Source organism: Carassius auratus, chromosome 10 (assembly GCF_003368295.1).
Source record: "Carassius auratus strain Wakin chromosome 10, ASM336829v1, whole genome shotgun sequence".
Lineage (NCBI taxonomy): Eukaryota > Metazoa > Chordata > Actinopteri > Cypriniformes > Cyprinidae > Carassius > Carassius auratus.
The window spans coordinates 8,523,403-8,550,533 of NC_039252.1; the positions used below are offsets into that span (position 1 = coordinate 8,523,403).

The 27,131-nt window shown below is 36.1% G+C and overlaps 1 pseudogene; it reads right to left on the reverse strand.

The window, feature by feature from the left end:
* Window positions 1-24,280, reverse strand: part of LOC113109457 (amine oxidase [flavin-containing] A-like) — a 37,797-nt pseudogene extending 13,517 nt beyond the window's left edge.
* Between the last annotated feature and the right edge of the window lie 2,851 nt (window positions 24,281-27,131).

Sequence of the window (27,131 nt, forward strand, 5' to 3'; positions counted from 1 at the left end):
GCCTGGCCATAAAACAAACCGCACAAAATTACACTTCATGTCCACACTTCAAAGTTTGGCGGCTCATTCATGTGAAGGTAATGTTGAAATAACAGCAGAAAGCACACAACTCTGGCAAATTGCGCTGAGAACCAGATCTGTAAGAACCAGAGCTTGTCGACAAGTGCATTACAGTGTAAGTGACTCTTCTTCATTTTATGGACAAATCTCAATTAATGGAGGTTACAATTGGATATTTCAACATAAAACACTACCAAATACAATCTAGTAATGCTGTATTAGCAAATGAGAACCAGAGCTGGCTTGTCCCTTTGATTCATTATGAATGACCGACCATAAACTCACTGCTCTTGTCTATTATGAATGAATACAGACGGTCTGGGAAGAAGCGTGATGGAAACGTGTTCATCAGACCAGTTCATCTCGAAAAGGGGATTCTGGTCTCATCTGGTTTTCATGGATTTGAGCTGTAGGCTAGCAATTTTCTGCACGCAAGATGTGTGGCCATATTTGTTTGATTGAGCGATGAGTGACAGATGAATCAATAGTTGGCCACATTATCAGCGAGGAAAAGACTCTGTGAAGACTCAGAGCTGGAAATATTTGTTTTCCCAAGATAACAGCTCCAGGTAAATTTGTACCAAAGACATTTGGCTAATCGCTAATCTGATATTGCTTGTTTACAGACAATTTGGTCACTGAAAGACTAGCATACAGTACAAGTATTATTTATATACTATTACAGTATTTGTAATAATTTTTTGTATTTTCAGTTTTCATTTTGATATTTACTTTAATAATTTAATTATTAATTTTATTTGATAATGCTTTTTTGTAATTGTTACCAGCGTTTATTTCTTTTTCATTTTTAGTCATTTTAGTACTTAAACTTAAACTCTAAATTGCATTTTATGGTAACATATTTTGTTTACCAAATTATTTTAATAGCTAACAGTAATAACGCTGGTGCAGGTCTAGCTGCGGGACCAAATAGTCATTATTTTCGCCAGCAAAATGTAGCTCATGCTGGTTGAGCAAGAGCATTTTGCTATTTTGGATACAATAATTGGTAGCATGGTTAGCAGTTATTCCCCAGATGCTGTAAGTAGGATCAAATGACTTTTTAAAAGTACATACATAAAGCTATTATTGCATCATTTTCTTTTGCAAATAATATTATTATTAAATGGCTAACCACCCATATGTTATGGTACATGGTTTTGAAGGCTCCTAAAAGTGTGAAATGAACTTTGAAATGGTAATGCTAACAGTTTTCTCCACATATGGTAGAACTTCAAGCTCAACTAGATGAAGAAAACCAGCACATGAGTTTCCAAAACACAACATATGGTTATGAGCAACTCTGCCAGTCTCTTCAGCAGGGTATTGTAACTGTTATGCTTTACTAAGGCGGTTTATGAGCAACTTAATGTCAATATATACTTTTTATATATATTTTTTTTCACCTCTTGACTCACTGTCCCAGTATTCCCTGAAAGTGTGAAACTGAGAATAGACCTGACATATTAAACGTCCTTCTCTGTATCTCTCACTTTCCCTTTCCATTTCTCACTCTTGCGATATGCTATTAAAATGCATTGCTCTCTTTCCCAAAGCCTGAGTCTCAGTCTCTCTGTCTGTCTCTCACCTTTCTGTCGCACCAGTCACAGGCCTGTACTTCAGTGATGAACCCCACCAGCGCAGGATTGCCCCTGGGGGCTGGTGGCATCAAATGTGACGCTTAAAGGGCAGTCCTCAGAGGGACGTGCTACGATTTCCCAAGAGAAACCTTTTTTCTTCCAAAACGCCTGGGAAGCAGATGAAAAGAAAACAGATAACGAACAACCTTGAAAATTAAAAGCATTCATTCTTTATTTAAAGAGACCAGCGCAATGCTGGAAATGGACATTATCTGCATAAATGTCAGCTATATTTGCATAAATTGTAGATTTATGGGCAGTTATATACAATATCTTCATACTGACTAGCAACCAAACATCAAACAGGTTTGAAATGATATGAAGGAACTAAATGATGACAGAATATTCATTTTTATGTGAACGATCTCTTTAAGTAAATAAAACTGTTCTATTAGACTAAAATATTGAACACACTAATGCATATAATGAACTAATTTGTCGTTAAAAAGTGTTTTGCTTTTTCTGGAAAAATAAGTGCATACCATGCCAATTCAATTAAATAACTAAATATTGTATTCATTTTTTTTTTTCACAATACTTGCTATTTAAACTATATATTTTATTTCAATCACAACATTTTAAAACAAAATGTTTTTTTTTTTTTTTTTGTGGTATTTGTAAATCGATTTTGTGAAGTGATTAAATTTATGATTTATGAATTTATGAAGGTTTTTTTTTGGTTTTCAGTGGGCTCTAATTGTGTAAACGCATCGTTACTTTTAACATTTTATGCACAAGTAGTGAGTGAATAAAACCTATTATCTTATTATTTAATATGCAAAAGATGTTCAAAAAACATCTTTCACTGTTGACAGACAAATCTTATCCCCTGATTAAGGTGGCTTCTCCAGTCACTGCAGAGCCAAGATTAAATATTAAATTAAAGGGAGGGCTTATACTGAATATGCTAGTCAGAGCACTAGTAGGCAGCTCTCCATGCCTCTGCACATTTTAACTTCATTATAGAGTTTAATGCAATAGAGCTGTAGGGGAAGTGACTGCACTGTGCTGGAAAAGCCGGTAAGCCAGTTGTGGGTAAGTGGATGGGTTATGCATGTTACTCACAGTGGGGTACGTGACTATAAACTTCGTCATGTAGCCGGTAGGCAGGCACTCGGTGAGGTGCTGGCACTCAGCCGGCAGGGCAGGCTCGTAATTGATATGGGCTTGAAAGAGAGGGCATAATCAGAGAGCCTCTGAATTAAATAAGAGCCATTAAGTGCTAGAAAACAACAATGGAGTGATACTTGTTCTTACTATTGACCCTTCACAAAACCCGCCCTCCTTAGTTACTGCTGCAGTGTCCGACCAGCCATGCCTCTATCACACTACACAACATGTTGTTACAAAATAAATTGTGGAGCAAAGAGGAAACTGAAAACGTCCCAACAGACAAGACAGAGCAGGATACCTCTGGTGTGAAACGAGGTCTCAGTTTTCAAATGTTGTCTTTTTTAATAATAATAATACAAAAATCTAACAATGAATACAGTGTTGTGGCTCTTTAATGTGTCTTGACAGATCACTGTATTGCACCAGTTAAAGCTGCACACGTGAAACAATCATCTTCAAATCATCAAAGCATGAAATTAACATGAATGAACATCAGTACTAATTTGATTTCACTTTTTCAAGTCTTCACAAAAAAAAAAGAAAAGTGTTGAAGCAATTTTCACTCAGAAATTCCAAGCAAATTTCCCAACTCATTTTAAAGAAATAGCAAGTAACACATTGAGTTAAACATGACATTTTGAAGTAGAAAGACTGATAGAAAGACAAAATTACCTGTCTAATTATATTTCAGTTATCTTTTGTTTTATTTACAACTTGAAAAAAACAGCAGTCAACGTGGACTAAACTGTAGGCCATTTTTTTTTTTTTATCACAAAATACATTTATTGTCTTTCAAATTACATGAATTTTATTCATACTCAGACACAACCATCGCCATTTAGCCTTCAAATTTGCACATTTACCTAACATAATACAAAACCGACTATGACTGCATTCTGCTACATTTGTACACTAAAACTATACTGAAATAATTCCAGATCTAAAAAAATAATAATAATAAAAAAGAAAGTAAGAAATTCTATCAAACAATTAGTAAAAACAACTGTTTAACACCAACACAGATTTTAGGCGTTCAGTTTCATTACCATCTCCACAAAAGGGGACTTAAGCCCTTATGAAAATTACAATTCACTTGTACTATGATAAAACCATGGTTTATTTTCATAAGGTTGGTTATAATTTTTTCACTCTAATGTAAAAATGGACCATGTAAAATATACAGCATTAATTCCAAACAGTAGAGAGACGCAAAGAATAATTTTACAAAAGAAATCACCATATAATACTATTTTTATTGTTAGTGTTTTTAAGGCATTGTTTTATGGACAATTTATGACAAATTATCGCTTGATTTGAGACATTTATGAAGTGTTTTGGTAGTTTAGTGGATGTGAAATTACTGAAAGTTGGTAAGGAGAGTTTTGAAAAGGTCCCCAAAGTATTGAGAAGTACGTCCAAGTAATAATAACAAAAAAATAAATAAATAAATAAAAAACTGTAAAATTTGTGAGCTGTCTGATTGGTTACTGTCTTCATAGGGAGTTACCTTCTGAGAAAGCATCCTGACCACATTAGAAAGCATTGGAACACTTTGGAAACATTGTACTCCATATGAAAGAAGCAACTCATAATTGAATTCAATAGTCTGATGTTAGCATGTTTGCTAAGCTAATGCTATGAGACTCTAACTAGCTTAAAAGATAGATAGAAATATTGGCTAAAAATGTTAGCTAGCTTTATAATTTTTTTAAAGTACTGAATGAAATACAGTATATGTTAATAAGCAACATTTCAACAATCACATCAGCAGCCATCTTGGATTAAAATTTTCACAAAGCTCTTCGCTGTGTTTTTCTTAATTTTTGTAAATTTGGTAAATTGGATACAATTTCTTAGAGTGTACATTTTACTATAGTCTCAGAGTCAGGTAAACATCTACGATGCCTTAAAATTCTGCCTACGTAGGCAGCTCACTAAGTTTTGGAATGTCTCGCTGACACTCTTGATCATAGGGGATTCTGGGATACTGTTTATACATTTGATTTAGGGGACGTTATAGAGGACATGTCAGGGCTGAATAGAAATATGTGCTTTAAAGAGAAATGGAAAACAGCAAATGAATTCAAAGATATGAAAGGGACAAATGGTGACTGCAGGAACACAGACAGGAAGAATATGGTATAGAACAACTCATAGGTCTCAGATCATCCTTTGGTATTGATTCAGGTGGCTATACCTTCTAATCAAGCAGCACTTTCACAAATTGGATCTAATACCCCAGTGACTAGCTCTCCATGAAATTGCCAATCTATTAAAGAATCCCTGCGATTTAAGACTACTACTTTGTTTTCCTAAAAGCCGTAATTATGGCTTAGCCATTTTGCGAGTGTAAGTGTGGGGTATCCAATAACTTTATGTGCAGCCCTCAGGGCCATCTCTGCCTGAGTAACACAAACAGTGCCAGAAGGGACACTGACCTCATTTTTGACGAGACAGCCATCTGGCGACAAGCCAACGTGTCATCTAGCCTTTTGAAGAGGGGGCACATAAATAAATTGTTGTCTGCTGCCCAGTTGGTCACTTACATAACAAACATAACTCTATAGCCTGACAATAAAACTTGTATGAAAATAACATATTTATGTGCAAACTGAACTAAATGTTTATATATATATGTAACTGCATGTTTTTCATAATGAAATGAAAACGTATTTTAGTTAAAGTTTACATTAAAAGCAATTATTTGTTAAGAAATAGTCATAAACGTGCACTTTTATTTAGTTAATAATATATTATCTGCAAGTCAAATTTTTAAATAAATATATACTTACAAGCGCACATTTTACACAAGAGAAATCTGAACCAAGGTAGGGCACTGTTGGTAGCAATAGCAATCTTCCTTTGAAAGCATAAGATCCCACCCTCCCTGCAAATCACTCTCCAAATCCAAATGTTTTTTTTTTTGTTGTTGTTGTTGTTGTTCTTGTTGTTGTTGTTGTTTTTTTTTTCCCAAATCACCTACACTGGCTTTAATCAAGAAGCACACTATGAAAATAAGTCTTTCCTTGCAAATAAACAGGGCCGCTGCTGGCCAAATGGGTGCCCTAAGCAGAATAGTATTGTTGTGCCCCCTCCCAAAATAAAATAAAATAAAATAAACACCTACTATAAGGGGTCAAAATAGAACTTTAATAAAATATAAAAGTAAATAAATAAATTGCAATTAAATTGTATTATTTATAAATTACAAGTGTTGCTCTAGACAGTTAACTGTGGCCATGATTGTATTAATAGAGTTGTCTGATTGATTTTATAGTCTCAAGCATTCAGAAATCACCCAAAATAAAATTTAAGCAGTTTCACAACTATAACCATGGATAATGTTGGTAAGTTTTGTGATGTCCACTTTTTTCTTATTGTTGAAGAAATTAAAGAGGCTGTAGCATTTCTGTCGCAAAAACGGTGGCCAAAAATTCTATTCAATTCAATTCAAGTTTATTTGTATATCGATTTTACCATACGAATCATTACAAAGCAACTTTACAGAAAATTATGTTTCTACAATATTTAGAATATTTAGTAGTAGCTTATGGTGGTGACTGTCAGTTTGTGCACGTTTGACAGGATTTTTAGAAAAAAATTAATACAAGACGTAGTCAGCCAGACGATGAACATTATTAATATTATTAATTAATAATTGTTATATGATGCAGTCACACTTGTAGCAAAATTAAGTGGATATTTGAATTAAATGTTTGGTCAATATTAAACAAGGATTTGATCTTCATGTAAGTGTAACAACAGCAGTTATCGGGCCTTTTGTGTCCTTTTCAGGCATTTGTAATAATGTAAATTGTTTATTTTGTATTGCATTATTTATTTTAACAGGGTTATTCAATGAAAACATATGATTTTTTTAATCGCCTAACCAATTGCCTCGTTGTTTTATAAAAATACATTTTAAGTCATGGGAACTAGAATTTTAAGTCAGATGTGTTGTTGGTGGGGAAATTATTACCGACATGAAAAGACGTTACTAATGTAAATTTTCACAGGATTGTGAATATAGCTAGGCTACCTGAAAGTGATGCACGGGCTTCATCTTGGGCTTTTTAATTGTTTTTTTCTCTGTGCAGGACTGCACTGATGTCTTTTCCCTGATATAGCCTAGTTGTCCATTAATTATGATGATCATTTGTATTCAGCCGCAAACATGATGTGAGAGCGAGCACGGGCGCAGATGCAGGGATGGTGCATCACATATGCTTATACTGCCTACTGCATTCATCACAAAATGCATTTTTTATAATTATCTATATATGTTTAGATTTGTATTTATGTATATGTACATGTATATGCTAATATTAATATAGAACTGGGATGTTGCCCCCCTGGGAGTTGGTGTGCTAAGCAAACTGCATGCTCTGCATATTGACAGCAACGGTACAGCAAATAAATTATGATTTCCCTCAAAGAAAAACTGATTTTTGTATGTATAAACCTTTTCACACTACTCTTAGCCACAAATCACTTTTAAAGTACTTCAATACCCACACTTAATCAAGATCAACCAATCAGAGAATCAGAGCACAATTAGCTATTAAAGGGGTCATTAAGTGCCTTTGATTTTTATTGTGTACTGTTCTCTGTGGTCCACTTATAATTTTATCAAGATTTTTAGATCAAAAACAAGAATACTGTAATTTAGAATAAGCTATTTTCTGTCCAGTTTTTAAATCCCGCATCAAATTGTGCCTTGTTTGTAAACAAATCTGTGGTTAAATGAAGTAAACAAAGGACCAAGTTCTGACGCAGTCTGGACCTTTAATTTAACTGAAGTTAATTACTCTTTCCCAATGTTGGGATCAGAAGGAAGGTAATGCATAGACTGTTTTTCCACAACTTGGCACTGCATCTTGTTGTCTCCAGAGTTATCTTTATCATTTGGTTTCTGCATTGACCTGTGTGTTTGCCTCTCTATAAACACAGACATTTCTCAAATGGAAGGCTAAATCTTATGGTGTTTGCAATTGCAGGCTGCATACGTCTTCAAGCTTGGTTTATTTCAGTTAACTAAGCATTACATTCGCTACTCATAAACATATTACAACAATATACGAAAAACTAAGAATAATGATCAAATTTATAGCCTAACTTTAAGATACTTTATGATATATGCAGCCTACAAATGTGACCTCCAGAGGATGCAGCCTTCCATTTGAGAAACGGCCTACATGCATAATAACACACATTACAACGTTTTAAATATATATATATATATATATATATACAGTATTGTTCAAAATAATAGCAGTACAATGTGACTAACCAGAATAATCAAGGTTTTTAGTATATTTTTTATTTCTACGTGGCAAACAAGTTACCAGTAGGTTCAGTAGATTGTCAGAAAACAAACGAGACCCAGCATTCATGATATGCACGCTCTTAAGGCTGTGCAATTGGGCAATTAGTTGAATTAGTTGAAAGGGGTGTGTTCAAAAAAATAGCAGTGTCTACCTTTGACTGTACAAACTCAAAACTATTTTGTACAAACATTTTTTTTTTTCTGGGATTTAGCAATCCTGTGAATCACTAAACTAATATTTAGTTGTATGACCACAGTTTTTTAAAACTGCTTGACATCTGTGTGGCATGGAGTCAACCAACTTGTGGCACCTCTCAGCTGTTATTCCACTCCATGATTCTTTAACAACATTCCACAATTCATTCACATTTCTTGGTTTTGCTTCAGAAACAGCATTTTTGATATCACCCCACAAGTTCTCAATTGGATTAAGGTCTGGAGATTGGGCTGGCCACTCCATAACATTAATTTTGTTGGTTTGGAACCAAGACTTTGCCCGTTTACTAGTGTGTTTTGGGTCATTGTCTTGTTGAAACAACCATTTCAAGGGCATGTCCTCTTCAGCATAGGGCAACATGACCTCTTCAAGTATTTTAACATATGCAAACTGATCCATGATCCCTGGTATGCGATAAATAGGCCCAACACCATAGTAGGAGAAACATGCCCATATCATGATGCTTGCACCTCCATGCTTCACTGTCTTCACTGTGTACTGTGGCTTGAATTCAGAGTTTGGGGGTCGTCTCACAAACTGCCTGTGGCCCTTGGACCCAAAAAGAACAATTTTACTCTCATCAGTCCACAAAATGTTCCTCCATTTCTCTTTAGGCCAGTTGATGTGTTCTTTGGCAAATTGTTACCTCTTCTGAACATGCCTTTTTTTAACAGAGGGACTTTGCGGGGGATTCTTGAAAATAGATTAGCTTCACACAGATGTCTTCTAACTGTCACAGTACTTACAGGTAACTCCAGACTGTCTTTGATCATCCTGGAGGTGATCATTGGCTGAGCCTTTGCCATTCTGGTTATTCTTCTATCCATTTTGATGGTTGTCTTCCTTTTTCTTCCACGTCTCTCTGGTTTTGCTCTCCATTTTAAGGCATTGGAGATCATTTTAGCTGAACAGCCTATCATTTTTTGCACCTCTTTATAGGTTTTCCCCTCTCTAATCAACTTTTTAATCAAAGTACGCTGTTCTTCTGAACAATGTCTTGAACGACCCATTTTCCTCAGCTTTCAAATGCATGTTCAACAAGTGATGGCTTCATCCTTAAATAGGGGCCACCTGATTCACACCTGTTTCTTCACAAAATTGATGACCTCAGTGATTGAATGCCACACTGCTATTTTTTTGAACACACCCCTTTCAACTAATTCAACTAATTGCCCAATTGCACAGCCTTAAGAGCGTGCATATCATGAATGCTGGGTCTCATTTGTTTTCTGAGAATCTACTGAACCTACTGGTAACTTGTTTGCCACGTAGCAATAAAAAAATATACGAAAAACCTTGATTATTCTGGTTAGTCACATTGTACTGCTATTATTTTGAACAATACTGTATATATATATATATATATACATATTTTGTTTGGGATATTTCAGAAAAACACATCGCTAGACAGGTAATGAACAACATCTAGTTAAAATGTATAATTAATATTTGCCTGAAATGTTATAAGAACATGCAACAGAACAACATGTTTAAAGAGAATAAAAATTAATATCAAAAAAAGATCGGACCTGCCTGTTGTTTATTAATTCCAGTGGTGACGTTCTACTATGTTATCATTTTTTTCAGATATTGTATGTAGTCATGTCACCGGAAACTGAGTGATCAGTGTCCCAATGTTCCTATTTACCGAATTTGTGTACAAGATTTAGAGATTCGTGAGCTCGGGAGCTGATTGAGATGCACCCAAAGTTTTGAGTTCTGAAAGTTATAGGATTTTTTTTTTTTTTTATTGTAAATATGACCTCTTATATGTCAAAAGTACAAGGCATTTTTTTGTTTCTCAGCCCTTTAAAACAAAACCAGGTAATGCAAGAAACATGAGAGTGTTTCTCCAGTTTTGACACCAAATGTAAACAGACATAAGCAAAACACATGCGCACACTAAAAACAAAACAAACACTGAGTGAATGCGGCATAGTTTATTCCCTCGAGATGTTATGTACACAGTCTTATACTTATATCTTATACTATACTTATATTTTCCAGTTTTCAAATAGTTTTTAGCTTTGAGTCAAATGTTTTAATGTTGTTATCCATTTGGGAGCTGGCTTGCATGGTTCATGGCTTCAAACTGTTCATTGAAGATTAAAAAAAAAATAAAGAAAAAAGGAAAATGAGCAGGAAAAAATAAATAAATAATACTTCCAGGACCAACATTACTTAAAAAGCTGCAGGTCACTGTTATGCCAGCTGAGTGTTTTAATATATCAACTAAATGAATATGATTATCTTATAAGCCACAAATACAAAATACCAGGGTTATTGCAACAAAAGGGACATAAAAGGGGGCTTGGATACTGTTGGGAAGGAAATTGTCACTAAGTCCATCTGTAAAATATTTAGCAGATAGCACAACATCATTCAAGTGGATCCGGTATAGGCAGAAAAGCATTTTAATTGGAGCGAATGTTAATAAATGTCTCTATCCTGACAATGAAAAATCAAACAAGACAAGCAAAGCGGAGAAGCGCTATGCGTGTAATTTTATTAAGCAACGGCAATCAGAAAATTATATTTTGATTACATTATGTTTCATGAAAGTTGCTAATTGTACAAGAGGCTCTGATTAGCACATTTCTATTGGGTTAAATCTCTCCCAAAGGACTTTCCAACAAACCACACAACATGCCAGTGCATCTTTTCTTAACCATAATTTATATGTGCAATTGTTTACATGTGACCGACAATATCATGTCAACCCACATGAATCTGTTATTCTAAAGGGCTGTGATAGCAGACGGGGGAAACGGATCTAATTTAGCTGCAGTGACTGAGCAGTGGAGTTGCTCTCATTGATTGAGAGCAATCACTCTGGGCCAGGCAGTCCATCATAACTATGTGCTTGTAAGTGACAGCGGCTGTCTGCTTACTACAATTTACTAGACGTTAGGAAATAGCATTGCCACAACACCACCTTTCTGGCAGCTAAACAGAAGGACAGAATGTTGAATTCATTTGCGCAGCTTAAAAAAAAAAAAAAGACGTTTGTGTATGTTTTACATTGTTTATGGTAGCAGTAATTCACCTAACAACAATCAAATGATGGAGGGAGTGTTAAATGGACATAAACTGTATCGAAAAAGTGCAGTTCCGCTATTTTAACGAAGCATTTAATGAGTGATGCTGTACAGGCCTGTAAAGTACACCAGATTGTTGTAATCTGCTGTACCATCCACAACTGAGCACTCAGAAGCAGCTTGGAGGATGGAAATTGTTTTGTGCAAATTACATTCAGCACATTATTTGAGAATGTTGGAAATTTACCTGACTGGCATGATTCATTTAGTGAACTGTGTGTTAAAACGACACACTAATGCAAATAAATAAATAACACGCACACGCTTTGTGGCAGCAGTTCATGCTTTGGTGAATTCCCTGGATAGTTTTCAGCCCATATTTTTGTTCCTTTCACTTCTGTCAGTCTATCCCTCTCATTCTTGCCCTCAGGATTTTTATTTATTTATTTATTTTTATATTTGTGTTGTCTCTGTTCCACCTCACTCGTTGGTATCTGTCACCTCTGTTACTCAGGTAGCAGTGAGTGGTGGAGCAGACATTTATAGCATAACCTCAGGCTAATGAGCCACAGGTGCTCCTCAGCATTACTTGCCTGGAGCCTTGGGGAAAGCTGTACTTATAAAAAAAATTAATAAATAAATAAATAAATAAAAACATTGGTTCACACTACTGTTGCACCAGAACAAAATTCTGAACATACTGGGCTGAATGCTTGTTTTCAATTAGCTTTTGTTTTGAATAACTAAACTAATTATACATTTATATTATAAATATAAAATTTGCATACTTCCTATAATTAAAAAAATAATAATTTCAAGAATATTTGACAACTGTTTAGATATAAAAACACAGACCAAAATACTGATTCATCCATCTTATTTTACAGAATTCTGTCCAAAAAAATGCATCCTAGAATGACAATGTCTCTCTCCCAATACCAATTCTTTCACACAAAAATATTTAGGCTTCCATATTATTATTATTTTTAATATATAATATTATTTAATAAAGTATATTATTTGTATACAACTGAATTATATAGTTTTAACAAACAAATCAATAAATGCATGCTTAATGTGATGCATATGTTTCCCATATGAAACCAGTAAGATTGCTGTAATAGTACCAATAGATTTTAAATACACAATAAGGTTTATATAATTTTACAGTATGTCCAAAATTTAATACATTTGAACTAACTGAATATTGCTTGTTCTACAGTTAGTCACATTCATAAAAATGTTCATGTTTTCACAATCAACAAATGCATTTATTGTAATTGCTTACAAAGTTAGATAACTAAAACAGTTGCATTTAGAAAATATGATAATTTAAATAAAATTAAACACATGCAAATAAAGGTAAACTATGCTATGATTAGTTTATTAGTAAACTGTAATTAAAGTACAAATGTATGGAACAATCAGAAAAGAAAACTGCACCTGTCCATCAACGTCAAAGCATTTTTAAACTTTGATATGTCCAAGTGAACATAGCTTCACCCATAAAATGCCATTTTCAGCTGCAAACTCCTGGCCAAAATCTGCAGCATCCTTTGTTCCCATTCACACATCCACCCTGCCTTCATTCATCTGTAAATGGCAAAGTGATACCAGCAATTTGCTAATTAAAGGTTTAGGCGTAAAACCTGTGCTTTTGAACTCATTCCCAAAATGCTGGGAAACTGGAAACAATCCGGCACTCTTAAACCAAAAAAAAAAAAAAATCTGCTTAAACTTTGTTGTAAACTCCCTTAAAAATAGGTCATGGCAGTCAAACGGATGCTAATGCTTCCCTGCTTTCTTACAGTATAAACAGACCTCTAAGCAAAACTCTGAGTGACGCGCCTGTGAGGTTTCTTGCCACCGCTGTAGTCCGCTGTCACTGGAGATGCTCTCTCATCAAAGTGGAGTCGATGGGAGGCCGGGCCGGGGACCGTTTTCTCTGCCAGTCAGCTCAAATTGCATGCAGCTGCAGTGCCAGCTTAGTCAGGTACAGCGTTTTGGAGGAAGACTTGAGTTAAATATAGCATCTAACCAGCTGCAACCATTTATGCTTCGACATGCCGCAAACCCACCGAAGGAACGCATCCAAACTCGATTGAGCATCCGCACGCCAACAAAAATGGCAAGACAAAAAGCACATACATCCCACAACCTGACTAATCGCGGGCATATTGTAGGTTTGGTGCAGCAAAGCATGAATGCTTCATGGGTTTATACAGCTACACGCGCCCACGCACAACAATCCCAGCAAACACACACACACACACACACACACACGTCCTTTTCTCATGGTTGCCCACGCACACCCACACTTCATATTCTGTCCTCTCCCCAAATGACAGAGAAATCCAAGATTGAGTATAAGGTTTAAAACGTTCACTGAATTTTCTCATGACAGGCATTCCCTGTGATTTCTCAAGTAGACAAATGTCTTAAAGTGATGACTGTAAAGCCAGGGGAAGAGTGTCAAATTTACATTTAGTCCTCTTAGGGATAGTTCCTACCAAACCTAATATTCAGGGATTGTTTATTCACCCTTATGTTGTTCCAAACCTGTATTTAGCATTTTTTTTTAAATCATTGGAACAGAAACTGAATACTGTGACATTTTGAAATTTTGGATGAACTATTCCTTTAAATGTTTAATGTAATATGAAACTCAGTATTGAGAATATGCAGGGAGAGGCAGCTCTTGTGGGCTGCCAGTAGAAGAGAAGTCTTCTATTACCTGGCATGGCAAAATGAAGCATAATAAAGTACTGTCAAGTCAAGCAGTTCATTAATCATTGAAGTGGAGGTGGGGGAGTGACTTCACTCATTATAAAAGATAGATGGATGGGAGGTTAAAACATTGGTCTCCATCAGCCAAGATGACAGGACGACACAGCGGAGCATGCTAACACTCCAGTGAGTGAGTCAATTGGTGTTACAAACCCTGTAGGTGTTCAATTCCATGAGCGGACCAGTTTGTACATCACACATAGAAGTCAAAAACTGAAATTAGATGAAAAAATATTTTAATATAATATACTAATATACACGCACTGCCCACTTTATTAGGTACACCTTGCTAGTCGGACCCCCTTTTGCCTTCAGAACTGCCTCAATTCTTCATGGCATAGATTCAACAAGGTGTTGGAAACATTGCTCAGAGATTTTATGATAGACATGATAGCATCACGTAGTTGCTGCGGATTTGACTGCTGCAGATCCATGATGCGAATCTCCTGTTCCAGCACATCCCAAAGCTGCTCTATTGGATTCAGATCTGGTGACTTTGGAGGGCATTTGAGTAAAGTGAACTCATTGTCATGTTCAAAAACAAATCTGAGATTATATGAGCCTTGTGACATGGTGCATTATACTGCTGGAAGTAGCCATCAGAAGATGGGTACAATATAGTCATAAAGGGATGGAAGTGGTCAGCAACAAAATTGTAGGCTGTGGTGTTTAACTGATGCTCAGTTGGTACTAAGGGGCCCAAAGTGTGCCAAGGAAATATCTCCCACACCATTACAACACCACCATCAGCCTGAACCATTGAGACAAGGCAGGATGGATCCTTGCTTTCATGTTCTTTACGCCAAATTCTGACCCTACCATCTGAATGTCGCAGCAGAAATCGTGACTCATCAGACCAGGCAACATTTTTCCAATCTTCTATTGTCCAATTCTGGTGAGCCTGTGTGAATTGTAGCCTCCATTTCCTGTTCTTAGCTGACAGGAACGGCACCCAGTGTGTTATGTTACATAACATTTTTAGTTCTATATATCGCTTTTCTAGGCACTCAAAGCGCTTTACATTGTCAGGGGTATCTCCTCATCCACCACCAGTGGGCAGCATCCACCTGGATGATGCGACGGCAGCCATATTGCGCCAGAACGCCCACCACGCACCAGCTTACTGATGGAGAGGAGACAGAGTGATGAAGCCAATCAGCAGATATGGGGATTGTTAGGAGGCCATGATGGTCAGAGGCCAATGGGCGAATTTATCCAGGATGTCGAGGTCACACCTCTACTCTTTTCGAAAGACATCCTGGGATTTTTTAATGACCACAGAGAGTGAGGACCTCGTTTAACGTCTCATCCGAAGGATGGTGCTTGTTGACAGTATAGTGTCCCCATCACTACAGTGGGGCGCTAGGACCCACACAGACCACAGGGTGAGCACCCCCTGCTGGCCTCACTAGCACCTCTTCCGGCAGCAACCTAGTTTTTCCAGGAGGTCTCCCATCCAGGTACTGACCAGGCTCAGCCCTGCTTAGCTTCAGTGGGAAACCAGTCATGGGATCCAGGGTGATATGGCTGTTGTGCATTTAGAGATGGTATTCTGCCTTCCTTGGTTGTAACGAGTTGTTATTTGAGTTACTGTTTCCTTTCTATCATCTCTAACCAGTCTGCCCATTCTCCTCTGACCGCTTGAGATCAACAAGGCATTTTCGTCCACACAACTACCGCTCACCAGATATTTTCACTTTTTCGGACCATTCTCTGTAAACCCTAAATATGGTTGTGCGTGGAAATCCCAGTAGATCAGCAGTTTTTGAAATACTCAACCAACAACCATTCCACATTCAAAGTCACTTAAATCCCCTTTCTTCCCCATTCTGATGCTCGGTTTAACTTCAGCAAGTCATCTTCACCACATCTAGATGCCTAAATGCATTGAGTTGCTGCCATGTGATTGGCTGATTAGCAATTTTTGCTACTATAGTGCACTCCATAAGTATTGGGACAATAAAGACAAAATTGCTCTGTTTACTGTTGAGTCAAGAAACCTGTAAATATGATTAACACATGAATATAAGACAAAACTACAGAATGTCACATTTTATTATTCTGTGATTAAGCACAGAAATGTTTTACCAGCTAAGAAGATCAGCACTTTTAAAGTGCATCCCACTATCTGATGTGAGCATAAGTATTGGAACAGTTGCCTCACAGGTCTTACTAAGTGATCAACTGTGTCCTGTTGCATAAATTATTCAGATATTAAAAGCAGGGAATGTGTCGTAGTAGTTATATCCATTGCTTCTGCATTATGGGTCTAGCATTCGATGGTGACACACAAGCCAGTATGAAGACAAGGGGGCTGACTTTGAGAGAAAAGCAAGCAATTTGGATGCTAAAAGAAAAGAAGTCACCTAGAGCTATAGCAAAAACAGATCAGCTGCCAACATCGACCTGAGCGGCTGAGAAAAACAACTGTAGTTGATGAAAGACGAATCATAAAAGCTGTGAAAATGAACCCTAAAATACATGTCTGTAAAATCAGCAACAACCTCCAGAAAGCTGGGGTGATGCTCTAAAAATCTACTGTCCGCAGGAGACTTTGACATAGAATTACAGAAGCTACACAGAAAGATGCAAACATCTGACCAGCACCAAAAATCGAAAGGTATAAGATTAGAGTATGCAAAAAAAAAAAACAGAGAGTAGAGTAGAGTTTTGGAACTACGTTTTATGGAATCTTATCTGTAAAGCTTGGTGGAGGTGGTGTCATGGAATAGACATGCATAGCTGTCTCTGGAACAGCCCCTCTCAATTTTAATGATGACTTAATGTATGATGACAGTAGCAGAATTAATTTGGAAGGGTACAGAAACATCTTGGCTACCAATATTTAAGAAAATTCCACCAGACTCATCAGAAAGTGCTTTATATTGACCCAAAACACCCTGCCAGTTCAGTCAAGGAGTTTATCAGGGCAAAGAAATAGAAAGACCCAAATCAATCTCTAGGTTTAAATCCGACTGAAGAAGAATTTTACAAGCAGAAGATAAGACTAAAGGCAGAAACTCCCCAAAACAAGCAACAGTTGGAACTTGCTGCATTAAAAGCTGGGAAAAGCATTTCAAAGGATAATCCCAAGAGTCTTGTGATGTCTGTGGGCCACAGACTCACTGCTGTGATTAAATGTAAGGGATCTGCAACTAAATAATAGTTTTTAATCTTTTACATTTGCCATAAGCAGCTTTTCCATTCAATTAAAGCAGATAAAAGCCAAACTCATAAGCAGTATGATAAAAAGTACCATAAAAGTTATCTGAATGACTTGTTTCACTATATCCCAAGTCTGCTTAAGTTATAGCTTTGTTAGAGTAATTGACACAAAAAAAAAAATTATTTCCTGTTGTTACTCTCAAATATAATTGGCGTAACTTTAATAACTTTTATTTTATATATATATATATATATATATATATATATATATATATATATATATATATATATATATATATATATATACATATACATATACATATACATATATACATATACATATACATATACATATACATATATACATATACATATACATATATATATATGTTTTATATATATATATATATATATATATATATATAACATATATATATATATATATATATGTTTTTTTTTCTTTTTTTTGGCATCAAATCAAATTGAACTGTATGGAAAAGCTGTCAAAGGACATTCTGTTTAAGATTTAAAATTATTTTGCACTAAAACAGCATTTCGGATTAATATTTTTTTTTATGCATGTCATAAAAAAAAAAAGAATAAATAGGTAAAACTACGTAATATACACAGGTGTATGTGTACAGATTGTATAATGCATTCTGATTCCCAGTAAGGCTGTTAAAAAAAAGTAAAGTTTTTTAGTTTTTGTCTTTTGTTTTTTAACAGGAGAAGACGAGCCCAAGTGTTGACTTCAAGCCATGCTGCCTGCCTCCATTATTTAATCGCTGAATGCATTTTGGACGGCTGTCTAATCTCAACAGTGTCTCCAGTTTTTAAGAGCTCGCCTCACCTGTCAGCTTGTCGTCTGCAAATTCTGATTTAGAGCCAGAAGGACGATGGCAGTTCAGGCACTCTGCGTAATTCAGAGCTGTCCTTAGATCTGTCACATTAAAAGTGTTCTCGCCAGACTTTGTGCAACAGACTGCGCCGCACTATCTGTTAAACAAAACGTGGCAGCCAAACTTGCAGCCAGGATGGCGGTACTCCCAGAGGAAGTGCACTGCAGGGGGCACATGATTGACTGCTGTTTTGGGGTCAGCTCGACAGACTGTTTTATACAAACCATGTGATTCACATAGACCCGTGTGTTTGTGCACTAACCTGCCAAGTGAGAAGGACACGCAACAATGACAGCTTTACAAGTGACTGTGCCTGCCGAAGTCATAACTTTTATGTTCTCTGAATTCTGTAAGAGAAAAACGTATTAGAATTGATTAAAAACTGAAACCCGGTAAAGGCTGGTATTGTGAGGTTGAAACTAACTAGAATGGCAAGGACACTAATTAAGGCCTGTTGCGAAGGAAAATGTACTCAACAAAATAAGGGAATTGTTATGTATTGATCTCTGTGGTGAAATACATAGAATTATGGATTGAAGATGGAGAATAAATACATTAGATACACACACACACACAGAAAGAGAGAGATCTAACACTTGGGAGGCTTGTTGGCATTATTATGGCTTCCTGTCATAAAGCCGTCCCAAACAGACTGGACTAAGATATAAATGAATACTGGCTGTTAGAACTCCCAAAGGTGCCATAGATAGAAATAGGAGCACTACTTTTAATAGACAACTATTTGTAATGGAGAACAGCTACTAAATCTATGGCAAAACGCCTGGATGTTTCATCATCTGAGACATTCATGAACGTTACCCTCGACTATGGGAAGGGAGGGGTTGGCTGGGGGGTGCATTACAGGCATAGTTCACCCAAAAATTTACATTTTGTCTTTAATTACTCACCCTCATGCCATTCCAAAACACTTCTTTGGAACTCAAATTAAGATATTTTTGATGGAATCTGAGAGCTCTCTGACCCTCCATAGACAGCAAGGATATTACCATGATTGACGCACAGAAAGGAAGAACATCAGTAAAATAGTCCATGTGACATCAGGGGTACAACCGTAATTTTACGAAGCTACGAGAACACTTTTTGTGCGCAAAGAACAATAACATAATTTATTCGACAGTTCTCCTCCAGGAGCTACTGTCCTCCGCTATTTTTATATTTCTGCTATATGTAAACAGCGATGATTACTTTCTGTGTGTTGATTGTGGTAATATCCTTGCTCTCTATGGAGAGTAAGAGAGCTCTCAGATTCCATAAAAAATACCTTAACTTGTGTTCTGAAGATGAACCAAGTTCTTACAGGTTTGAAAGGAGATGAGGGCGAGTAATTAATGACAGAATTTGAACTAACACATCTTTACTCTACTGAGCCCCATATTGATTCAGCTTGTTACCTGGAAAATCAAGACATGGTTTTCTAAAAACATAATAAAATGCTCGAACATCTGCCTGAACTGCTTCCGCACATGAGAGATAACGGAAGTGAGAAAAAGAAGTGTTTGTTACATTTGAAATATGGATATTTTTTTCTTAAAAAACAAAACAAAAAAAACATGCATTCACCACAGAAGTCCTTTATCTACACCCTGGAGCCGTGTGAGGCACGTTTTATTATGAATGTGCACGCTTTATTTGACGACTTGTGGACTGTTCAACTGTAACTCCGAATGGATTCGTCTGAAAGAAGAAAGGCATATACTGTACACCTAGGATGCTTTGAGAGTGAGCATTTTTGGGTGAACTAACCCTTTATGGCTTTAAATGGTCTCTCACCTCTATATCTATCAAACCTACTTCACCCTCGGCATCTAGGATCATCTAAACTTGGCCTATTGTCCGTTTCTAGAGTCTGACTATACTCTAGGTGGACAATCTTTTTGTGTCATCACTTTCAAGCTCTGGAACTCTACGGTTTGTCTTTGTAATCTCATATATCTGCCTTTAAGTTTTAGCCTAAAACATATTTGTTTGATGACTTTTCATTGAATTGTATTTGATGGTTGTGTGTGTGTGTGTGTCTGTGTGTGTGTGTGTACAATACAATAGATTCTTATTTCAAATAAATGCTGTTCTTTTGTACTTTCTACTCATCAAATAATCTGGAAAAACATGTATCATGGTTTGTATAAAAATACTGAACTGCACAACTGTTTTCAGTAATGATTCTAGAGCAGCACATTTCCATAGCAGAATGATTTCTGAAGGATCATGTGACACTGAAGACTGGAGTTAGGATGTTGAAAATAAATTACATTTTGACATAAAAAATGAAAAATTATGTTATTTGAAAAATTGTAATAACATTTCACAATATGCATTTTTTTACTGTAATTTAGATAAAATAAATGCAGCCGTAATGAGCATATAAGAGTCTTCTTTTAAAAACATATTCCAAACACAGACTCCAAACTAGTTCTGCTACTGTGTTAACGGCACAAAAGGTTGTGGGTTTGATTCCCAGGGGAAAATATGTTAGGTAAAAAAATAAAAATAATTCAGATTGGCTCAAAATAAAAACATGGGAACATTAATAGTTTCTTCATATTAAAATATCTGATACATTCATAATAATTTTTGTAAAATATTCTATTGCCCAAAACTGCTGAAATTGATGTTAGCCACTTAATTCGATTCCATTTCATCTGATTTGCTAATTTTCTGATTGGCTTAAAACAAAAACATGGGTACAATAATATGTTTTGATTAATATTTAAATATTTTATGAATTAATAATTATTTTTAGTAAAATATTATTTGCCTAAAGGTGCTGAAAGTGATGTAAGCCATTTAACCCATTTCAATTTCAACTGATTTTGTAATTTTCCAATTGCCTTAAAAGAATTAACATATGTACTGTATTTTTGCTGTTTTCAGAGCCAGAGATAATTGATTTCATAGCTATTTTTTCAGGAAATTGTTATTTTATATACACTATATTGCAAAAAGAAACTGGATACTATGCATTTAAATACACATTTTTATATTTATATTTGACATATATAGCAGTTTTAAAGTAAACAGCTATATTTATATATTCAGATTAAAGGTTTATAGGTGCTGGTCATATAATTAGAATATCATCAAAAAGTTGATTTATTTCACCAATTCCATTCAAAAAGTTAAACTTGTATATTATATTTATTCATTACACAAAGACCGATATATTTCAAATGTTTATTTATTTAAATTTTGATGTTTATAACTGACAACTAAGGAAAGTCCAGTATCTTTCAGTATCTCAGAAAATTCAGAAGTGCCATGTCATCTGCTGGTGTTGGTCCACTGTGTTTTCTGAGGTCCAAGGCCAACGCAGCCATATACCAGGAAGTTTTAGAGCACTTCATGCTTCCTGCTGGTGATCAACTTTATGGAGATGCAGATTTCATTTTCCAACAGGACTTGGCACCTGCACACAGTGCCAAAGCTACTAGTACCTGGTTTAAGGACCATGGTATCCCTGTTCTTAATTGGTCAGCAAACTCACCTGACCTTAACCCTATAGAAAATATATGTGGTATTGTGAAGAGGAAGATGAGATATGCCAGACCCAAGAATGCAGAAGAGCTGAAGGCCACTATCAGAGCAACCTGGGCTCTCATAACACCTGAGCAGCGTCACAGACTAATCGACTCCATGCCACGCCGCATTGCTGCAGTAATTCAGAAGGAAAAGGAGCCCTAACTAAGTAATGAGTGCTGTACATGCTCATACTTTTCATTTTCATACTTTTAGTTATTTAGGATATTTCAAAAAATCCTTTCTTTGTATTATTCTTAAGTTATATTCAAATTTTCTGAGATATCGAATCATCAAAATTAAAAGAAATATACATGTGTAATACATCAGTATGTGTGTAATGCATGAATATAACATACAACTTTCACTTTTTGAATGGAATTAAATAAATCAACTTTTTGATGATATTCTATATGACCAGCACCTATGTGTGTGATAGAAGTCAATGAGTTCATGTGGATAAACAGTGGGGGTGAGTAAAACTTTCTACTCAGGCAATGGCATGTCGATGTAACACCATTAAGAGGCTAATGGATTTTACCTCTCTATGTGTGAGAGCGACATTATAGGCTAATTCCCCGACGTTAGGCTTTCAAAAGATTTTGTGTCACCAATTCTCAAATGAGAGCGATCTAATGGAGTGGATTTGATTTAGCTCATCTAAATATTTTAGTCATGACAAGCACTTCAGCGTACCATAATGTACAATACAGAAATGGGAAGGAAGAGGAAGAGCAAAACAAGCGAAAGGCACACTGTGGGACCCAAGTCTTGGTTTCCGAATAGTATCTTGTTTAAAGGAAAGGAACTTATCACTCGCACCACTGGTGGAGAAATGCTCGTTATCTCTGTGTCAACCTTGCGCTGATGGAGTCGTTACCTGACATATGGGCATTACGGCGGCACCCAGCCGGACCCGTTCTTTGCCGATCTGCTCCACCAGCTTCTCTAACAGCTGCTGAGTGCCCCCCTGTGGAGAGAGATGGGCATCACACTGAGCTGCTGCTGCTGCTGCTGCTGCTCTCAACACACACATAAAACACCACAACACCTCCTTACAGATGTCTGTGTGTTTTGGCACGATGCCCCACTGGGTTTCTTCTCTGCCACAGTGAAATTACTTTCAAATATCTGCTGTACAAAAAAATGATCATAGCATGGTGACAGATCTATGTTTTTTTTTTGAGACTATGATATTGTATTGCCTGTTATGCTAAGGCAAAGATGCATTGTAATAATAATGGATAGATCTAATCTGGTGGAGAGATAAACAAAACAGTCTGTGCTGACAAAAAGTAGGTAAAAGAGGAACAGAAGATAAAAGCTCTTCTAAATTAGCTGTTTTCTTAAACCTTTTTACAGAGCAAACTAAAATTGATATTTATAATATATATATATATATATATATATATATATATGTGTGTGTGTGTGTGTGTGTGTGTGTGTGTGTGTGTGTGTGTGGGATTATTCAGAAATTGTATTTTCTTTCATTTTTTTTCTCACCCTCAAGTTGTTCTAAACTCATATTCATATGCTTTTTAGTGGAACAAACAAACAAAAAAAATAACTAAAAATTAATTATTTTCCATACATTAGTCAATAATAACCCCAGCTGTAAATCACCCCAAAAACATATTTAAAAAAGCCCCAAAACATTTTTTTTTCATAAACACTCAGCCCAACGCTGAAATGTATATATTGTTTGTTCTTTTATAATACTTATACAGTGTTTTTTTATATATTTTTGGAGGCTTGACAGGTCCCTGGTCAATTCTGTATTCAATGGAAGAAAACAATCATTAATACATAAGAGGCAATTAATGATGACAAAATGTTATAATAGTCTCTGTATTATTTATTCCTTTTAAACCAGTTTGTATTAAAAAAGCTGGGATTTCAAGCCATGACTGAAACAATACGGCTACACAAGGCCAGTTCCTCTTTACCTCTATAGGACGCACAGATACAGTAGATAAGTATTGACAAATGTCAAGTGAACTGAAAATGCAGGAAATGCTCGATGCTCACGTCTTGTCCAGATATGTTTATCCATGAATGCGTGCAGCGTCATGCCATCATAGAGCTGGGCATTAGGAGAACTCATTGGGTCTTCAACTGATAAGGTCTGAGTAAAATGGATTATTTAGGCGGTATACACATTTCTCACCTCATGGTTAAGCTTGAAACTAGCATCATTTCGAAAATGACCTCAATAGATTGGAGAAACCCATCAATCCATTAACCACCCTTAGAAATAGCAGCTAAAAATACATCTATACAGATCTACAAGATCTATCGTGGCTGAATGTAGAAGGTAAATATGCATCTTCGATACAATATGGAACCTGAATTCTTCATCCATTAAGACATGAAATGATGGCTATTAGTCACGTTCTAGCACTCAAAAAAAAAAAAAAAACTGGCACTTTGTCAGATGAGATAGTGGTGTTTCTCATGATCTGGGTAAAGTCCAGCAGGGTGAGCAGGGAGTATGACGGCATGCTAGTGGTTTACGTTTTGATTTTGTCATGCGGAGCACCCACGTGATGCACCTTCTTGGCCTCAGTGTATTGTGGAAAGACCTCCAGACCAAGCTCTCAAATAAGCTCCATGACATGGGTCTGCGAGCTACAAATAAATTACCAGTAAGTGTGTTTCTGCACATACTGGGACATCTAAAGGCAGCCAGATGCATCATTCAAAATCGACTTTGTGTAAGTTGATGAAAACCCTGCTTGCCCTCATTTAAAGCGAAGGCTTTGACAGCCCCAGGCAACGGCTGTTTATTGATCCCGGTGGACGCTGAGAGTAGCTCGGGGTATTTCTCAAATAGTTTGGTGAGTGGATTACAGCAATAAACATCTCGCTTGAAAACACTTTTTTAATGCTTGTGGGCTTAAACAAGCTTTTGGGATGTTCCAATTATCACACCTCAAAAACAAGCAAGTTGGGACTAGTTGTCACAAACACTATATTTCAGTAAGGTTTTGGTTCAGAAGGCTAGTTACACAAAGTGTGTTGTTTCCTGTTTTCCTAGAATTAAAAGGAGAGTTTTAGTTTTAGAGAGCTTTTTTACCCTGCAGAAAGCAAGAAGCTACGACAATACTTTTTGTATGCAAAGAAAACAAAAAAGCGACTTTATTCAACAGTATTTACATTTATAGGCCTTGAATGTGATAGTTGTGTTGCTGTCTATTCAGGGTCTGAAAGCTTTTGGATCTTAATTTGTGTAACAATGATGAATGAAAATCATCTGGGTTTGAAACAACATGAGGGTGAGTATTTAATGACAGAATTAATCAAATGCACATTATTATTCTTTAGCTTGGGTTAAACGAATTAATTTTACTTGGTTGGAACAGTATATATATATATATATATATATATATATATATATATATATATATATATATATATATATATATATATATATTATCTTCGTTGAACAGCGAAAATTGCGTTCTTTTTTGAATGGAAATATAGGCTAAATATTATAATTTGCAGAATCTAGAATATAATAGTAAAACGTGAAAGCTGGGCGCTGCAGAAAGTATTTCTCAAGGCATTGAAATTTAAAAATAATAACGGCCACAACTTCCTGCATTTGGTTTTTGACAGGTTTTAATTTCAAACCTGGTTTGGGGTCACACAACTCTTTTGGCGTTTAGCCCGAGCCTTGGAGGATACTAACTCAGACCTTCCACTTCTGTTTAGGTTATGTGTGCCCAAAAAGTGTGCCAGTATTTACCACATAACTATATGAATAGTCGGTTAACCTTTGATCCAAACAGTGTTATTTTGTTTATTTACATTTTAAGGAAAACCTTTATTTTCCTAGCATTCTTACTGAACTACATATTTGCCATCCGTTAACCATTTGAGTCTCACATGTAAGGCCAAAGTTGCCATAGCAGCTGTTAAATTTACTAAATGTATTTCTTTGTCATGAAGTTTTATTCACAGTTTCATTATGTTGATAATTCTAGTTCGATTTTTAAAAAGCATGGACATTTCTTGAAGATAAGGTTGCAGTGGCCTGTTTAGGTCGGCATGAGAGAGCCTCACTGTTCTTTGCAAAGGAACTACCTTTAGACAAACTTTCACTGCATGTTAGTTTGGTAAAAATTCACTGAGCATAGCAAGGAATAAACTCAGTTTATTATCAGTAAACATTATTGCATTAAACATGATATAATGAAACGTTCCAATAATTTATTATTCTGTCCTTTGTATTTCTGAGTGGATTAACCTGAGAACAGTCTCTGTGGACCACATGACCATTGCACCACCTTCACTTGATACCAGAAGAGGCTTGTTGTCTCACAGTAGAGCCATTCAGAAGTGAGTGATGTGACATGACATTCAGCCAAGTACGGTGACCCATACTCAGAATTTGTGCTCTGCATTTAAGACCCAGAGCAGTGGGACGCCATTGATGCTGCGGCGCCGGGGAGCAGTTGGGGGTTCGGTGCATTGCTCAAGGGCACCTAAGTCATGGTATTGCCAGCCCGAGATTTGAACCCACAACCCTAGGGTTAGGAGTCAAACTCTCTAACCACTAGGCCACGACTTCCCAGAAGGCAAGGTGCATGAAGACTAAAGCAGAGAGATGAACTGTCCCTCCATGTGTAAGTCTCTATGTACAGTAAAATTGCAGAAATATCTGTTTTTATGGCCTATTTTCTAGCTCAGATAAGCCTTTGCACACAGAGGAACCTGTTGTTCTGGTCAATCAGCATGAACAGCCAAAATGTTTCTTCTTGTGTTGTATAATCTATGGTACAGGATAAATTTTGCTGATCAATGAGGTTACAGCTCTCACAACAGTGTAGGAGGAAGAATGGAGTGTGTTACAAAAAGAAAAGCACCAAAGATATGTTCCTTTCTCTCACCACAGGGAGGAAGATAAGAAACGTTTCACTTTGTGATTGTGGAAAAATGTCTTGAGGTCACTACAGGTGCGTATTTTGGACTTTTGCTGTGGTATAACGTTTTTATAAGATTTGTGTCCTATTTTTACTTTTTATATGTAAGATCAATGTTCACTACCAGTGAAGTGCTTTAAAAGAAGCTAGAATGTTTTGCTAAAGTACCCAAACGTTATCTGAATGTTTAAAATGCATTTTATTATTTTTTCTTTTTCTTTTTTTTTTTTTTTTTTTTTCTGTGTTCCAGCCATTTTGACCCAGCAGGGGTATTATTTTTCCCAAAAATGCTAATGTCTTCACATTGGACTTAAACCTTCTAACTTTGTTCAAAGAGAGTATAACAACTTCCTAAAATGTCATCATTTTGGGTATTTCAACAACTTATTAACTTTTTGTGAATTTGTTTACCAGCTCAGATCGATGA